At 59.0% G+C, this 15905-nt stretch overlaps 1 protein-coding gene across 1 annotated transcript in view; it reads right to left on the bottom strand.

Moving 5' to 3' along the window:
* Positions 1-15905, bottom strand: part of JPH3 (junctophilin 3) — a 71905-nt gene that overhangs the window by 13005 nt on the left and 42995 nt on the right. The gene's annotated exons all lie outside the window — the stretch shown is intronic.

Here is a 15905-nt window from a genome sequence, read left to right as displayed (position 1 = left end):
AGTAGTCACTGGGTTCTCAATTCAAGACCTCGTTCCCAGTCCCTCAGGAAGAGAGCAGAGATGGGTCCGGACACAGGTGGGCTGTGGTACTGAGGCATTTTCACTAGGAGAGGTGCCAGCCGGAGCTCGCTGACCCATGGGGATGTAGTGATGCAACCACCAGGTGGGGATCAAATCCCCCCGACCCCCACGTGACCCACTTCACAGGTGAGAAAACCAAGGCCCAGGGAAACAAAGGGACAGACCAGCACTGCACCCAGGGTGTGCAGGGCCGGGGCCTCAGACCTGGGGCTCTCGGCCCTCAGGTGGCAAAGCAGTCTCTCTGGTGGCTCCCAAGAGGCAGGTGGGCTTCCTCTCTGTCTTAGAAGTGTGATTTCCCTCTCTCAGTCCTGGAAAGACGTGTGTATGCTACAGGCTGAATTGCGTCCCCCCTAAAATACACGTTAGGGTTCTAACCCTGGTGCCTGCGAACGGGACCGTGTTTGGAAATAGGGTCTTTACAGAGGTGATCAGATGAGGTCGCCAGGGTGGCCATGATGCACTACAACTGGTGTCCTCATAGGAGGGGTCAGCACGGACATGCACAGAAGGACAAGCGCGTGAGGACACAGGAGAAGACAGCTGTCCACACACCAGGGAGCGAGGCCGCAGAGAAACCAAACCGCCACACGCTGATGTCAGACCTTCAGCCCCAGGACTGTGAGAAAATAAGTCTGTGCTGTTTGAGCCCCAGTCTGTGGGGCTTTGTTTCGGCGACCAAGCTCACTGTTGTCTCTTTCCACAAACATCCTCCTTACTTGAAGCCTCTCTTCCTCACCAGCCAGCCATCACTCAGCCCGAAGTCACACTGCAGCCTCTGGCTCGAGCCAGTCTCACTGACCTACGGCTCAGCGGGATCCCCAAGCGAAGGAACAGAGCCTTTCCTGCTGCAGCCACCCACCGACCGCTGTATCAAGGGCGGGAGGCAGCCCCGCAGAGCAAGGTGAACCTCCCAGAGGGAGGGTCCAGGGCCGGGCGCGCAGCAGGCCCCCCCACCCTCGAACCAGTGCCCAGCGCACCACCTAGCCTGCGCACCCACGGGTCAGGCCCTGGAGGATAGAAGCCTGTCTCCTCCAGACTCGGGCTTCCCAGCCCAGCAGCCAATGGCTTGGCCCACAACAGGAGTCCGAGTTGTCCCCCAGGTTAACCGAGCAGAACCCTGGGGGGCCGTCCAGGGTCGCACCCCTCCCCCATGTCCTCTGCTGCAGCTCCTCTCTGAAGCACCCAGATAATAGTACCTCATGTATATTTCTTGAGTTTTTCAGATGCTAAAACCACCAAAGGAAAAAATGAACTACTTGATGATTGTGAGAACATGGCCTCCAGACCTTCAGGCTCCCAGGGGTTGACAGTGTTGACCGCCCTGTTACCTGACATCAACCAATCAGAGAATTGTGCACAGCTGATCACGCACCCTCGACCCCGTCCCTCACCTGGCCTTCAAATGTGCTTTGCTGAAACCCTACGGGGAGTCTGGTTTTCGTGGCCATGAGCCACCCCATCCTCCTTGCTTGGCCCTGCCATAAACTCTTCTCTGCTCCAAACTTCAGTGTTTCAGCTTGTTTGGCCTCATGGTGTGGCAGGCACATGAACTTGCCTGAGCAGTGAAGGGGGCCTGGGCGGGGAGCCAGAGCACAGAGGCCTCGCTCCTCCCCAGACCCGCGAGGCGCCTCTGAAGGGTGGCGGGCAGGGCAGGCCCAGCTCTGAAGTCCACTCTGAAAAGAGCCCTCAGTGCTGTGGGAGGATGGATGGGGTGAGCGGGTACTGGTGGCCCACTGCACTGTGGGCTCTGGAAAGCAAGGCTCGGACAGGCCCACAAGCGTGGAGACCAAGCTGGACCACCACCCTCTACAGTGTATGCGGCACCCTCAGGTCTGCTGCCTCAGCTGACACACACACAAGTCAGATGGGGGTTGAAGGCTCCTCAAAATTGACGAAAGTCACAAAAGAACCCAAACAGAGCCCAACAGTATAAAACGAAAGTCTCTGGTTGCGAATATCTTAATGGGGTTTTCTACCGGAGCCAGGAAATGGGGTGGGGGGTTTCTGCAGTGCCTGAATCCCACCCAAGTCCCTGAAAAGGGAATTTCATCTGGTCAGACCCAGTCTGAGCGCCAAAGACTGGCGCTGCCCAGGAAGGACCTTCTAGATCAGATCACAGTGGCCGGCCCCGCTGCCTCCTGACACATCTCCCCCGCCTCCCCCCTTTTCTTTTTCCCCTATTAAAAAGATCTTCAAAGAAAGAGAAGGAAAAACTCAAAGTAATGAAGGAAGCGGCGCCCGGCACACCAGCAGAGCCCGGCCAGGCAGACTCACAAGGCACAGAAGCCGCCAGGGGTCGAGGCGCCACCGCGGGCACACGGGCCACAGACAAGCAGAGGCCGGCCCCGGGGCCGGAGGGGATGGTCTGAGGCCAGGAGCCCTCTGTGCCTGGTGCCAAGACGCTGCCTGGGGAGCCTTGGAGTCTGTGGGAGGGCCCTGGGCTGCAGCAACAAGTGACCACAAGCTCGAGGCTTAGGACGGAGACTTACCCTGCAGCCCTGGGGGCTGGGAGCCCACGGCCCCCGAAGGCCCCCGGGAGGCGCTGCCCCAGCCTCCCCCAGCTCTGGTGCTGCTGCCAGTCCTTGGGGTCCCTTGGCTGGGGCTGCACCACCCCCATCTCTGCCTCACTCTTCCTGCAGCCCCTCCGTGTGTCTGTTTTTTCTTTTCTGTCTTTTATAAGGACACTCAACATTGGACTGAGGGCCACCCGAATCCAGGATGACATCACGTCAAGACCCTTAACTTAATTACATCTGCAGTGACCCTTATTCCAGATGAAGGCACAGTTCCAGCTGGACAAATCTTCTGGGGCCCATCATTAGGTAATTTTTCTGGGACTTTTGATTCCAGGCCAAACGTCCCTCCAGGGAGGCATTCCTGACCCCACCCTCCACCCCTACAGACACCATCACCCAGGAAGGGGTGACGGGGAAGGGCGGGCACCCAGCCTTCTGTTCACCAGCTACTTCACCTGGGGCACTCGTGCTTCCGAGCCCAGGTTTCCTCAGCTGTGGAAAGGGCACAGCAGTAGGGGCGCCTGTAGGACCTTGGTAGCGATCCCTGAGATCAGGTGTGGGCAGCACGCAGCCCAGTTCTCCCTCAGTGGACTTCTGTAGGTGAGGGTTTTAAAAAGCAGCTCCCCTGAGGTGTCATTTACATACCATGACATTCTCCCACTTAAGGTGCAATTCAACATTTTCCAGTGTATTTAGCATCGTACAACCACCACCGTAACCTAATTGTATGACATTTTCATCACCCTTAAAAGAAACTTCACAGCCATTAGCAGTCACTCCCCGACCCCCTGCTCCCGGCAACAGCCAGTCTGCTCTCTGTTTACGTTATTTCTTTGACAGTATTTCTCTCAGGGAGGAATTAAGGACGGAGGGCTGGCAGGGGCAAGGCGGCTGCGTTGGAACCAGGTGCGGCGGGGCGCGGAGGGGTGGGCAGGGGGACGTCGGAAGGTGGGATGAGGCACCAGCCCCGCAGCCCCCGCCCTGATCTCCCACCGTGTCCTGCTCCTTTCTGAGTTAGAAGAAACCCTTTGCTGTGAAAATGCACAAAACCCTAGGAAGCCACCCACCTGGAACAGAACAGAAAACGACAGGTGGGGGGGGGGGAGTCCACCCCAGGCACACAAACACCCCCCACAGCAGGGCCAGCCACTGCCTGGGAGAGCAGTCTGGGCTCACTCGTCCACTCGCTCCACGTGTACTGACCGGTGCGACCACATGCTGGACACGCAGGGACCGGCCAAGGACTCAGAGCACAGGGGCAGGTCCTGCCCTGACAGGGGGGTGGTCCGGATACAACCACGGAGCAGCTTGCACTGCCCGCACTCTGGAGGGGACATGGGCAGCCCCAGGGCCTGATGGGCGAGGAGAAGCCAGCCAGGCGGAGAGTCCCAGGGTGAAGAGGCAGCAAGTGCAAAGGCCCAGGGGCAGGGGAGTGAGCAACGTGTTGGTGGAACTAGGGGGAGGATGGAGGCAGGGTTATCTGCCTTGTAGGGAGGCCATGGTATGGTGGACATAATCCTCCCACTCTCTGGCTATTGTGGTTGAATATTTTCTTTTTAAAAATATACAAAAGAAAAATACATATATACACCAAAATTGTGGGTTCTTCAAAAAATGTAAAAAAAAAAAAAAATGGAGAATGAATGCAAACTTCCCCTTCCAGCCCTTCCCTGTCTGCTCGACACCCCACAGGGAACTACTCTTAATCCTGGGCGATGCCCTTCCAGCTCTTTGTCTACACACAGGGACCCCTTGCCTTTCACAAGTTCAATTTACGCCACTCTGCTGTTCTGAAAGACCTCTATTGTCCCTGTTTCCCATAACTGAAAGAGAGGATTTGTGTTTTTATAGGAAAAGGAGAAAATCAAAACAGTATTCTGTGTTTGTCTTGCAGCAAGAGGGGCCCCACCGAGCTCCTTCCCGGGGAAGCACGCTCAGCACCTCTGCTTCAAGCCGCCGGAGCTCCGCGCTGTGTCAGAATCTGGGCGTTACCCGGGCTGTTTCTGTGCCCCCAGCAGCAGGTAACTGCTGCTTCACTTCACGCCGTTCGGGCTCAGGAAAGGGCTCCCTCTCGGTTTCTGCTCTCAGAGACACCTGTACTTACAGGCCTACTCCTCTCTGCAGTACAGATGGGGTCAGGCTCTATTTATGTTTTTCCTATGATTCGGTTTTGCCTGTAACATGTCACGGCCAGCTCTGCTCACGAGTTTCCGTTTCCGACACCGGCACGTCGCTGTATGGCGTGGACCGCGGCCCCCGCCCTCACGTGCTGGACACTTTGGACACAAATCTCAGCCCAGCCCACTCGTTCTGCCTTCTTGCCGTTTCTATTGTTCTTTCAACCTAACGCTGCGTCTTGGAGATGGTTCCACATCAGCAAACAGAACCTCTTTGTTCTTTATGATGGATTTCATGCCAAAATACATCAGGCCTGCCCGGCTGATGGACACGTGGGTTCTTCCCCATTTTCTGCTCTTACAAATCGCGGTCCAGTGCTACCCCGTGCATTTGCTATTTCACGCACAAATCGATCTGCAGGTTACGTTTCCCAAAGTGCTGCTGCCCATTTCCCCACATCTTCTCCAGTTTAGTGGGTTATCCTTTTTCTTCTTTCCCATGCTGACAGCTGAACCAGACTTATTAGATCCTTGTGGTTTTAAGTGGCACTTTGATTATTAAGAGTGAGGTCAGGTTTTTTTCCTTGTTGATTTGTAGGCGTATCCATAAAGAAACTGAGGCAGCCACGGCCACCCCCCCGCCCCCTGTTTTGCAGGAGAGAACACGGAGGCCTCTGCAGGCAGAGCCATGCTGGGGGCACAGCTGGTGCGTTTACCGTCTCCAGCTGGAAGCCCAGCTGCGGGCAGAGCCGGGCAAGCCCAGAGAGGCCTTGCTCATGGTGGGGGGGGCAGGAGGGGCACATCTCAGTCGCCATGGCAACCCACAGGCTCCCGCTCATTAGAAACGAGAGTCTCTGGAAGATTTTCCAACATCATTTCTCCCTCCTTCCCGCTGCTCCCCCCACCCCAGGCTGTAGTCTATGTTTAGACCGAGCGCCCCTCTTCTCCCTTACCCCACACCCTGAGCCCCCGCACACCAGGAATAGCAGGCGAGCTGGCACCCCGCGAGTAGCCTACATTCCACTGAGCAGCGGGAAGACGGCCGATCCGGGCGCCGCGTTTCCAGCAGGGAGGCTGCGTCTGCCTGGGGTTGCACACGCACCCAGACGGGGTGGGGGCCGGGGCGGGGAGTGGGGCAGAGGGTGGGGGCTGAGGCAGGCGGGGGGTGGCTTTTGTCTCCCTGTCTCATAAAAGGCTGGGCTGAAGAGGCCTCCCCACAGAACCCACGTTACTTAGAAGCCAGTTGGGAAGTGTGTCCCTGTCCTCTTCTGTTTGCCTGCTTAATGCCTGCCCAAAACCTGAACTTTGAAATAATCCAGTTATATTCACTTTAAAAAGGTACCAGTCTGTCCACGGCATCTGGATCCAGCCCAGGACAGGACTGCCAGCCTCCGTGAGGCTCCGGGAACCTCGACACGTTCCACCCCACCCCCCACCAAACTGCTGTGACCTAGTGGGCTCAGGGTGGCCCTGCGTGCCCGGCCTGATGCCCCAGGCCCCATGGCCCAGGGGGCAGTGGTGGAACGTGGGCTCCCTCACCAGCAAGACCAGCCACTGCTGTGGGATGGTGAGGGAGGCGGGGCCAGGAGAGGTCGGGGGTGGGCGGCTGTGAATTTGCCCCTGGTGATCCATGGCCAAGGTCCCCGGCTCGCTGTCCCACTGGACCTCACTCAGCACAAGTGCGAAGCTACAAGGATCAGGAATTTTAAGATGGGTTCCCTCAGCATCAAGGCCCTTTGGGGCGGGAGCCCCAGGTGACTGCCCTGCCTGCCCCCACGGTCCCCTCCAGCGATGGCGACACTGCCTTCTGACTCCAGGAGGGCAAGGACCCATTCCTGCTGCCCCTCCATCTCTGACCAAGGTCACTTTCCCGGGAAGCCCTCCCTGCCACTCTCTCTCCCCACCCCCCTTACCAGTGCTCGGAGCCCTGGGAACTTCACCCCAGTCCGTGTCCCTACATCAGCGGGGAAGCCCAGTGAGCAGGGTCTTCAGCCCGAGGACCCAGAACAGTGGCAGGTGCAGGACGGGCCCCTCAAATCTTGCATCTGTGCGATTCTCTGTCCTTCTCCCGGCCACTGGCTCCTGGGAGGGGGCTGTGACTGTCCTCTCAGTGTCTGGAGCACAGTGGGTGCTCGGGGGATGCCCGTCTCGTGAACAAGTGGATGGAAAGGAGGACGGAACAGCATGAGCAAAGGTGCAGGAGGAAGATGGAGAGGAGGTGGGCGGGGGGCTGGCACCTGGCCTGGTGCTGCTCACAGAGCGGAATCAACAGGCGCTTACCGATCAAATAAACAAAACAAGGCCAGGCCAGCCCTAGGGGGCCTTGGAGAGGAGCGGGGATGTTAGTCAGGGGCTGGGCTCTGTGCCCAGTGCCCAGGACTGCGGGGACAGCCTTGCACTGAGGATCCCGTGGATGTCACACACTGGCTACTTCTGCCAGGATCTCAGCTACAGGGTAAGTGGAGTTTGCAAAGGCCACTCAGAGGTGTCACCATCTTCCTGGCGGATTCCCCAAAGCTGCCGTCCCCACAGCGAGGCACCCCTGGGTGCAGCAGTCACCCACCCACGCCCGTTCACGCCCCTCCTCACCACCCGCCATCCTTCTGCTCCTGCAGAGCAGGAGCAAGCCCGGCCAGGGCCTGGCTTCTAGGAGCCGGCTCCGGCGCCATCCCTGACCCACCGCGGGAAGTCCCCCATCTCCGCGTTTCTGTCCAGCAAGGGGCTGAACTGTGCTGGAGGCACAGCTGAAGGAACCACTCCTACAGCCTTCTGGGCGTGGGCACTGCGGCCAGCAGACACACGGCTGGGTCACGTGCAGCGGGACAGCTGCTGTGTGACACTAGCACGCAATGCAGACTCTCTGAGCGCCAAAGCCTCCAAACATAAGACGGGGCTCCAGAGGGTGAGCAGAGGCAGGTCCTCAACAGGGCACGAGCGTCCGTCTAAGCACCCAGAGCTCGGGTCACCCCACTGTACTGAAGAGGATGCCGAGGCACAGGGGAGGGTCAGCAACCTGCCCCAGGTGACAGGCATGCGGCCGGGTCTGCCCCCACTCTGATAAGGCACCGGTCTGGGCACATGCTTTAGCCTAAAGGTACCCAGTCTCTCCCAAGTCAGATGTGGCAGGCACGGGACACCGGTCTGGGCTCCCAGCCCTCTCTGCAGGTGGGCACCCTGGATGGCAAACCCCTGACCCACAGACTTGACGAGGTTTCTTCCAGGTGTGGAGGGGGGCCAGGGGCTTTCAGATGCCACCCCTACAGCCGGCCATCTCCCACACCTCCTGCTGCAGACACCACCGCACAAGGGCCCAGGGCAGACTCGCACCCCAGACTACAGACGTCCCTTGTCCCATCTGGCACCAGACAGCAGGCGCCAGCAGCATCTCCATGCTTCCGCGTCCATCTGGAGAAGCTGGGAGAGACTGCCTTACGAATCTTCAGTTCTCCGAAGGCAGAGCTGCAGGAGCTTAACCTCACGGGACCTCTAGGAGGATTAATGAGATGTTCGTAAAGCGCCTGGAGCTCCCTGGAGACCAGATCTGGACGAGGCAGGAGGAACTCAGCCCAGCGCAGCGTCTCCAGCCGCCCAAGAGGATGGGGCTCGGGGCCCAGCCAGCGTTCCGTGGGGAGGAGGGGAGGGGCGACACCTGGAAGGCAGCTCTTTGGTTAGCAACGTTTGGGACTCAATGTCGGCCATGAAACGACCGGCCAAGGAGGGAGGGGACAGGGACGGACCAGACCTGTCGTGAGTATCACCCACCTCAGTCAGCTCCTCCAACTGTCCCCGCACACTGGGCAGGGCCAGCTTGCCGGACCGCTCTGCACGGAGCCAAGTCCCCCACCCCTGGCATGACAGATGGCGAGATGTTATCACCTCCTCTAAGCAGGATTAAGGCTCAGCCGTGCTCACCGACGTACGCACCCAAGTGCCACGAGTGGCACGGGGATTTGAGAAGGACCAGAAAAGGGTGTTTCCCGAGAGGTTAAGTGTGCGACCCTGGGACCTGCCTTCACACGCTTGTATGAAGGAGGGGCCCCAGTGGAACCCCAAACCCAGGACAGCTCAAAGCAAAGACAGCAACATCACTGACTGTGCAGGAGCAATGTCAGCAGCCCCAAGGGCAGATCGGCAGCGCCGTGAGAGAGGCCAAGATTTCAAGTGTTCCAGCAGCAAATGTGGTAAGTCTGAAGTGGAGACCAGGAGGACTTCCTGGAGGAAGTGCAGCTGAAGGCAGAGGGGCCCAGAGCAGATGGAGGGAGGGGAAAAAACACCCGTCAGAGGAACAGGGCCACGTGCTCCGCTCGCCGATACACAGCCAAAGAAGGGCCGAGAGCCCAGAGCAAGACGGACGCAGCCCGCTAACGCTGCCTGTGGACCAGTGCCTGCCAGGAGCTGGAGGGCAACATGATGCCTGCAGATGGTCAGAGGGCTGCCCTAGGGCAGGGCTGCCAACTACAGCCCACGGGCCAAACGTGGCCAACACCTGGAGCTGAGAGTGGATTTTGCATTTTTAAGGATTTTAGAAAAAAGAGAAGATTCTGTAAACAGAGACCTCCAGTCCGGCAAAGCCTAAAATCTTTACTGTCTCCTTTATAGAAGAAGTGTCTTGACACTGACTTAGGGGAACCTGGCACATCGAAGTGCCACCCTCTTCATCTCCGAGGCCCTGAGATGGGGGTACCTCGCCCTAGACCCCCAGCTGTCACCACCTGACCAAGTCTGGAGTTGGCAGGGGTCGCGGGTGGGAGAGGCCACTGGGGACGTGCAGGAGGGCTGGCTGGGGGCGGGGCGCCTTGGGCTGGGGGTGTGTGTGTGTGTCTGCGCCCCCTTGAGGGCAGGTTCAGCGGGGTGTCTGCATTCACCAGTGTCTCTAGCGGATGAAACTGTGCAGGAGAAAGCACTTGTGTTATGATCAGACTGTCACTAACGTTATCAATTGTGTTGAACAAATTCGCATTTTTATGACGAGTCAGGGGCAGGACTGAGGATCCAGCGACTGTTCTCAGCCTACCCTGGGGACAGCCGTGCACAGCCCAACCCTCAGAGGGCTCAGGGTACCCTGGGCCAGGCCCGGGCAGAACGTGGAGGGCCTACCAGGGGTCAGGAAAGGGGGGCTGAGGGCCCTGAATCTCCCACAGGGTCTCAACCCTAAAACAAGCACTGGATGCCAGTGCCCCATCCCACCACAAACAACCACAAGAGTAACTGAGGCCTGCTGGCCGAGAGCCTTGCAGAACCAGGCAGCGGGGCAAAAACCTAACTCTCCCCTTGATTTCTGTTTCACGGCGATGCCGAGCCCACAAGGCAGACGGGGCACTTCAGGCAGCCCTGCCCCCTGCGCCCCCAGCGAGCAACCCGGGACGGCTGGCCTGGGACGTGGGGGCCAAAGGCCAGCGACCAGGACTCCCCGAGGCCTGGGGTGGGCAGGGGAAGGCCCCCGCCTGTTTCAAGACTATTTTAAACACATAAAACAAGATGCATGAGGTTGTGAAGGAAACTGAGTATTCTGAGGTGTGACGTCACTTTTGGTCATGCCCATGAGATGGCCACATACCTGCCACGCCTCCTGATGCGCCTGCCACATCAGCGTCTGTAATTTAGGAGTCAGAAGCCACCACACGGGATGAGCGGTCTGAGGCTTCCACGGGGCGAAGTCCGGGCCCCATTGCGCCTCTGACCAGGGAAATGCTTACTGGTCCAGAAGCCGCACAACGCAGACAGATTCTCCCCATCCGAGCCCGTGGGGACCCCCTGCGCTGGCCTTGCTCTGACTCCTGGTGGGCCGCGCTGTCCCTGCAGGGAGTGAGGGGCATTGTCTCCTTGCCTCCCCTCCCCAGACACCCAGCTCTCACCATAATGGGCCCCCGAGGAGTCCCATCCCAGCCCGATCCCCAAAGTCCAGGCCATTCCAGAGGGGGAGGTTCCAAGAATCTACTGTGGTCCATGGGGTCGAATGGCAGGTCCAGAAAGGGTGTGGTCAGCAGAAGAGTGGCCCCCAAAGATGTCCACGTCCTGATCCCTGTGACTGTCACCTCAGAGCAAAAGGACTTGCAGGGGGGACTGAGCTGAGGACCATGAGCTGGGGTGATGATCCCGGACTAGCCGGACGCCCAGGATCTTAGAAGAGGTGGGAGGGTCAGAGTGAGAGATGTGACAGTGGAAGCAGAGGTCACACAGAGCAAGAGGTGTCACCACGCCCCACTGCTGGCTTGGACGATGGAGGGAGGGGTCAGGAGCCTCTAGAAGCCGGAAAAGGCAGGAAACAGATCCTCCGCTGGAGCCTCCGGAAGGAACCAGCCCTGTGACACCTGGATTTAGGCTTCCAGCCTTCAGCACTGTGACACAATACAGGTGTGTTACTTTAAGCCACTGAGTTTGTGGTGGCTTGTTAATCCGCAAGAGGAAACCAATACCTGGGGCCCAGAAAGTGCTCCGCGCTGCTGTGCTGCTGAGGGTGCTGGGGTAGCAAGTTCAACAATCGGCTCTGTGCCTGGCATTCTTCTAAGCTCTGAGAGGCAGGGCCTGCCATTTATCCCACTTGACAGATGGGAAAACTGAGGCTCAGAGAAACTATGAAGAGTTCCAGGAGATCCGTCGGGTGTGTCCCAAGAGGACATGGATTCCCCCAGCTCTGACCCAGCCGGCTGACCCCAGACATCCCCCTCTAGCTTCAGGGGGACTTGCCATTAATGCCCAGGATGCCCTGAGGTGGGTTCCTGGACATGTGATAAGAAGCGTATCTGGGAAGAGGCAGCTGTGGGAGGCACACAGGACTTCCCCTCCAGGACCTGGGGAGACTGAGGGCTGTGGTGGGAACAGGAGGACGAGCATGGGGCTGAGGTGCCGCGTTCTGCTAGGAACCTGGGAGGGCAGGGTGAGCGGACCGTCACTGGCCTTTAGCGGAGGGTGGCACCGAACCACTGGCTGCCTCTGGAGCAGAGTCCTTGGAGTGACGCCCCAGGGTCCCCTTTAACTCCCTTTCTGCAGACCTCCATCCACCCAAGAAAGCTCCCAGGCAGGGTCTGCTCTGGGGAGAAGCCGGCTCCAGGGAGAGCCTTTCCAGAAGGGAGATCATTGGCCTAGACAGTTCTCTCAGGAAACAGTAACAACACAGCCACCGCCTCCTGGGGGCTCAGGACTCAGCCAGCACTGCGGTATCACCCTCTTCAGTCCCTACCACGGCCTGGGGACGGGTCCTGCATTAGCTCCACCTTAAAGGCAGGGAAATCAGGTCTCAGAGAGCCGCAGGCCCTTGCCCCAGGTCTCAGAGCAGTGATTGCGGGGCTGAAGCTTGGGCACCCTGCATACCCCTGGGAGTCTTGGGAAGGCCTCTCCTGGGGGGGGGGGGAGGGACAGCCCCCCAGGCACTTCTCATCCCACCTGCACTGCCTGACACCTGTAGTACAAAGAAGGGGGGACACAGCATTACCCAAGACCCCCGACTTGATCCCTGCCCTTAAGGCCAGTTCACAGAGCAGGAGGGACAGGCAGTGCCAGCTCTGAGGAGGGCACCTCATTCACCTGGGGAGGGTCCAGAAGCCCCTGGGGAAGGGGTGCCTGGGTCTCAGGTAAAGGACAGCAGGAGGGTCCCTCCAGGTGGAGGCACAGAGCCTGAGAGCATGGCCACCGGGGCCAGCCCCGTGATGGATAAGGGCCGAGGTGATGCAGGGCAGTGGCCATTGAGGCCACCAGGGCTCTGGGACCTCTGCTCTCGGTGGTGAGAGGTGGGAAGACTTTAAGCTGGGGAAGCAGTGAGCTCTGCCTTCTGGGAGCCTGATTCTGTCTGCCAGTGGGGTGGAGGAGTGAGAGAAGAGACTGGACTGCCACCTGTCAGGTCAGACAGCCACTGGACCCAGGGAGGCGGGGCGGAGCTTAGAGGTGGCTGGGGCTTGGAGGTGGGTGGGGCTGGCGGGGCGGGACAGGTGGAGGGGCCAGGCTTGGAGGTAGGCGGGGCCAGAGGAGGAGCAGGGCTTGGAGGTGGGCGGGGCTGGAGCAGGGGTGGGGTGAAGCCGCAGGAGGGGCGGGGCCAAGAGGTGGGTGATGCAGTAGTGGGCGGGGTGGGGCGGGGCCAGGTAGGCAGAATCCTGAGAACCAACAGGGCTTGATCAGGGATTGGCTGGCAGGGGAGGGTCCAGGATGTGTCTGGACGTCAGGCCTGCTCAGTTGGGTGCATGGCAGTGCCTTTTCCCGAGGTGGGAAACCTAGATTTAACAGAAGTTGGTACAAAATGTGACAGGCGCACACCCATTAGGATAGCACTAACAGAAAACCAATGTCAAGGAGGATGTGGAGAAATTGGAACCCTGTGCACTGCTGCTGGGAATGTAAATTAGCACAACCATCACAGAGAAGTCTGGCAGTTCTTCAAATAAATTAAGCTAAAACTACCTTCTGACCCAGTCATCCTACCTCTGGGTACGTGCCCCAAAGAACTGAACACAGTTCTGAAAAGGACATTTGTACACCCGTGTTCACAGCAGCATTGCTCACAATAGCTACAGCATGGAAGTGACCCAAGTGTCCGTCAACGGATGAGGGGATAAACGAAATGTGGTCCTTCCGCACAATGGGTACCACTCAGCCTGAAACAGGAGGGGATTCTGACACACCTTACCCGAAGCGTGATCCGCGGCTTTATGCTGAGTGAAGTAAGGCAGACGTAAAAAGAGAACTAGTGTGTGAGTCTGCTTACAGAGAGCAGGGGTAGGGGTCTCCAGGGCCGGGGGAGGGGGTTAGTGTTTAATAGGGACAGAGTTTCTGTTTCACAAGGTGACATAGCTCTGGAGAAGGCCTGTGGTGACGGTCGCACAACAACGTAAGGATGCTTAACACTCGCGAACTGCGCACTGAAAAACGGTTAGAATGTAACATTTCTATTATGTGTATCTTACAGGTTTTTAAATTTGAAAAAATGCCATCCACACCGAGGGCCAGAGGGGCTGGGCAGCTCACCCTGGAGAGCTCCACGTCAGCAAGCGGGACCCCGAGTCCGGCCCCTGCAGCCCCTCCTGGCAGCCCCCAGCACCCTCCAGCCAGTACTGATCAGACAGGGCCCTTCCACTGAGCCCAGACTCGGCCTCCGAACCCCAGGCAGCCACAGCCCAGCAGTCAGAGGCTGCGGGGACTGCTCACCCTAGCTTGTCCAAACTGGTGCCAGGCTCCAGACACAGGGCGGGCTGTCTCGGGCCTTGGCTGGGGCCCCCTGGCTGGCCAGGTGCCTCGGCCAGTGCCCAGGATGACCGAGGTCACAGCCACGGTGGCACTCTGCTGGTAATCTCGCCCTTGTTCAGCCACTTCACGTAATTACACTGCCCGGGGAATTAAGCTAACAAGTGCCCGTTCAGTTGGAAAGGGCAGGATCTGGGGCCGCAGGGGGCAGACGCCGCTGCTCCAGGCCTGCAGCCAGCCCAGCCCCCGAGCCGCCCACCTGCCTGCTGGCCAGGCTGGGCCAGACTCTCACAGAACCCTGCCAGCAGCCCCCACGCAGGCGGCTGGAGAAGGAAGCCGGTTAGAAAGTCCAGCCGGCTACCTCGGCTACCCCGGCTACCCCGGCTACCCCAGCTTCCCCAGCTTCCCCACGGCGAAGCTCTGGGCCCCTCCCCCACCCCCACGCGGGGTCGCTGCAAGTCCTCCTTCTCCTCGCCGTCCTCCTGTGCCTGTCCTGTGCTGGGGCTGCGTCAGAGTCCACAAGGCGGGGAGACGGGGAGAGATGGGGGATCTTTGTCCTAATGCTCCTCCCAGAAGGCAAAGACAGTATTCTCCACCCAGATGCTGTGCTGGGGGTTCAAATACTGGCTCAGCTGCTGAACGGCTGTGACCCCAGGAAGTGACTTTCACTTGCTCTTGTAGCACAGTGTTTGCTGAGCTTCTCCTTGGTGCCAGATCAGGTCTGGCTCTGGAGACGCCAGTTAACAGGCAGCGCCTCACACCCAGAGAGCGAGGGGTCGGGGGCAGGTGGGGCGGACAAAGCCTGTTCCTCGGCCCCACTAAGACGGGGCACCACAGGCCGCAGTGCAGGACCTGGGGCTCAGGGGAGGCTGCACAGGGGAGGGGACACCTCGGTCTTCAAGAATGACCACTCTGTGGCCGGACACGGCGGGAACGTCTGCTGTCCCCCAGTAGCCACTGGCCCCAGTCCCCCGCAGCAGTGCACGGCCACCGAGAGAGAGGACCACAACTGCCAGCCCCCCTTGTGGCTGGGCAGCATTCTGGCCACTGGGGTGTGAGAACAGTGCCTTACGCACCTGCGGGGAGGGCAGGCGGTGTGGATGTTACACTCAAGAAAAAGCCTCTTTTTCTCTAGGCTGCGATGAGCTTCCTTGTTGTGATAAGCCGTATGGAACACATGTGCTCTGTTCGTCCTTTCCAAGCGTGTGACGAGGTGGCAGTGGTCACATTCACAATGTTGTGTGACCATCACCACCATCTATCTCAAAACCGTCTCTCACCACCGCTGACAGAAGCCCCGTACCCAGGGATAAGCAGTCACCCCGTCCCCTGCCCGGCCCCTGGACCTCTGACCCTTCTCTTCATGAATTACCCTCCTCCTCGGCATTTCACGTGGATGTCCGTTTCTGTCTGGCTTCCGTCACTCAGCACCACGTCCCTGGGGTTCATCCCCGTGGTGGCCTGCATTAGACTCTAAACCACTGTTGTTTTGGGTCTTGTCGGTCTGACCTCCTTCCTAACACACCAGGTGCCATAGACAGAATTTTGTTCCCCACAAAACTTATACATGAAGCCCTAACCCCCAAATGTGGCTGTATTTGGAAACAGGACTTTTAGGAGGTACTTACAGTTGAACGAGGTCACAAAGGTGGGGTCCTGACCCAGTAGAACTGGTGTCTCATAAGGAGGGGAAGAGAGAGCACGCTCTGCGTGCCCGGGAGAGAGGCCACGTGCGGACACAGAGAGAAGGTGCCGTCTGCACCGAAGGAGAGAGGCCCGGAGCCTGACCCTGCAGGCACCTGCCCTCGGCTCTGCAGACCCCAGAGCTGGGAGAGGCAGCGTCTGTTGTGTAAGCCCTCGGTCTGGGATATTTTGTCACACATTCCGAGCTAAGACACTGGGCAAAGATGGGGACGAATATGCCAGGAGAGAGGCTTGGAGCACGGAAGATGCTCCGTTTCCTCAGCTGTGGAAAGGGTGGACCCGCTCCTGTGATGATGCCCTGGGGGCCTGTGAGGAC

This window comes from Camelus ferus, chromosome 21 (genome assembly GCF_009834535.1).
Source record: "Camelus ferus isolate YT-003-E chromosome 21, BCGSAC_Cfer_1.0, whole genome shotgun sequence".
NCBI lineage: Eukaryota > Metazoa > Chordata > Mammalia > Artiodactyla > Camelidae > Camelus > Camelus ferus.
The sequence above is the reverse complement of the archived record's forward strand: the minus strand, read 5'-3'. Positions and strand labels throughout refer to the sequence as shown.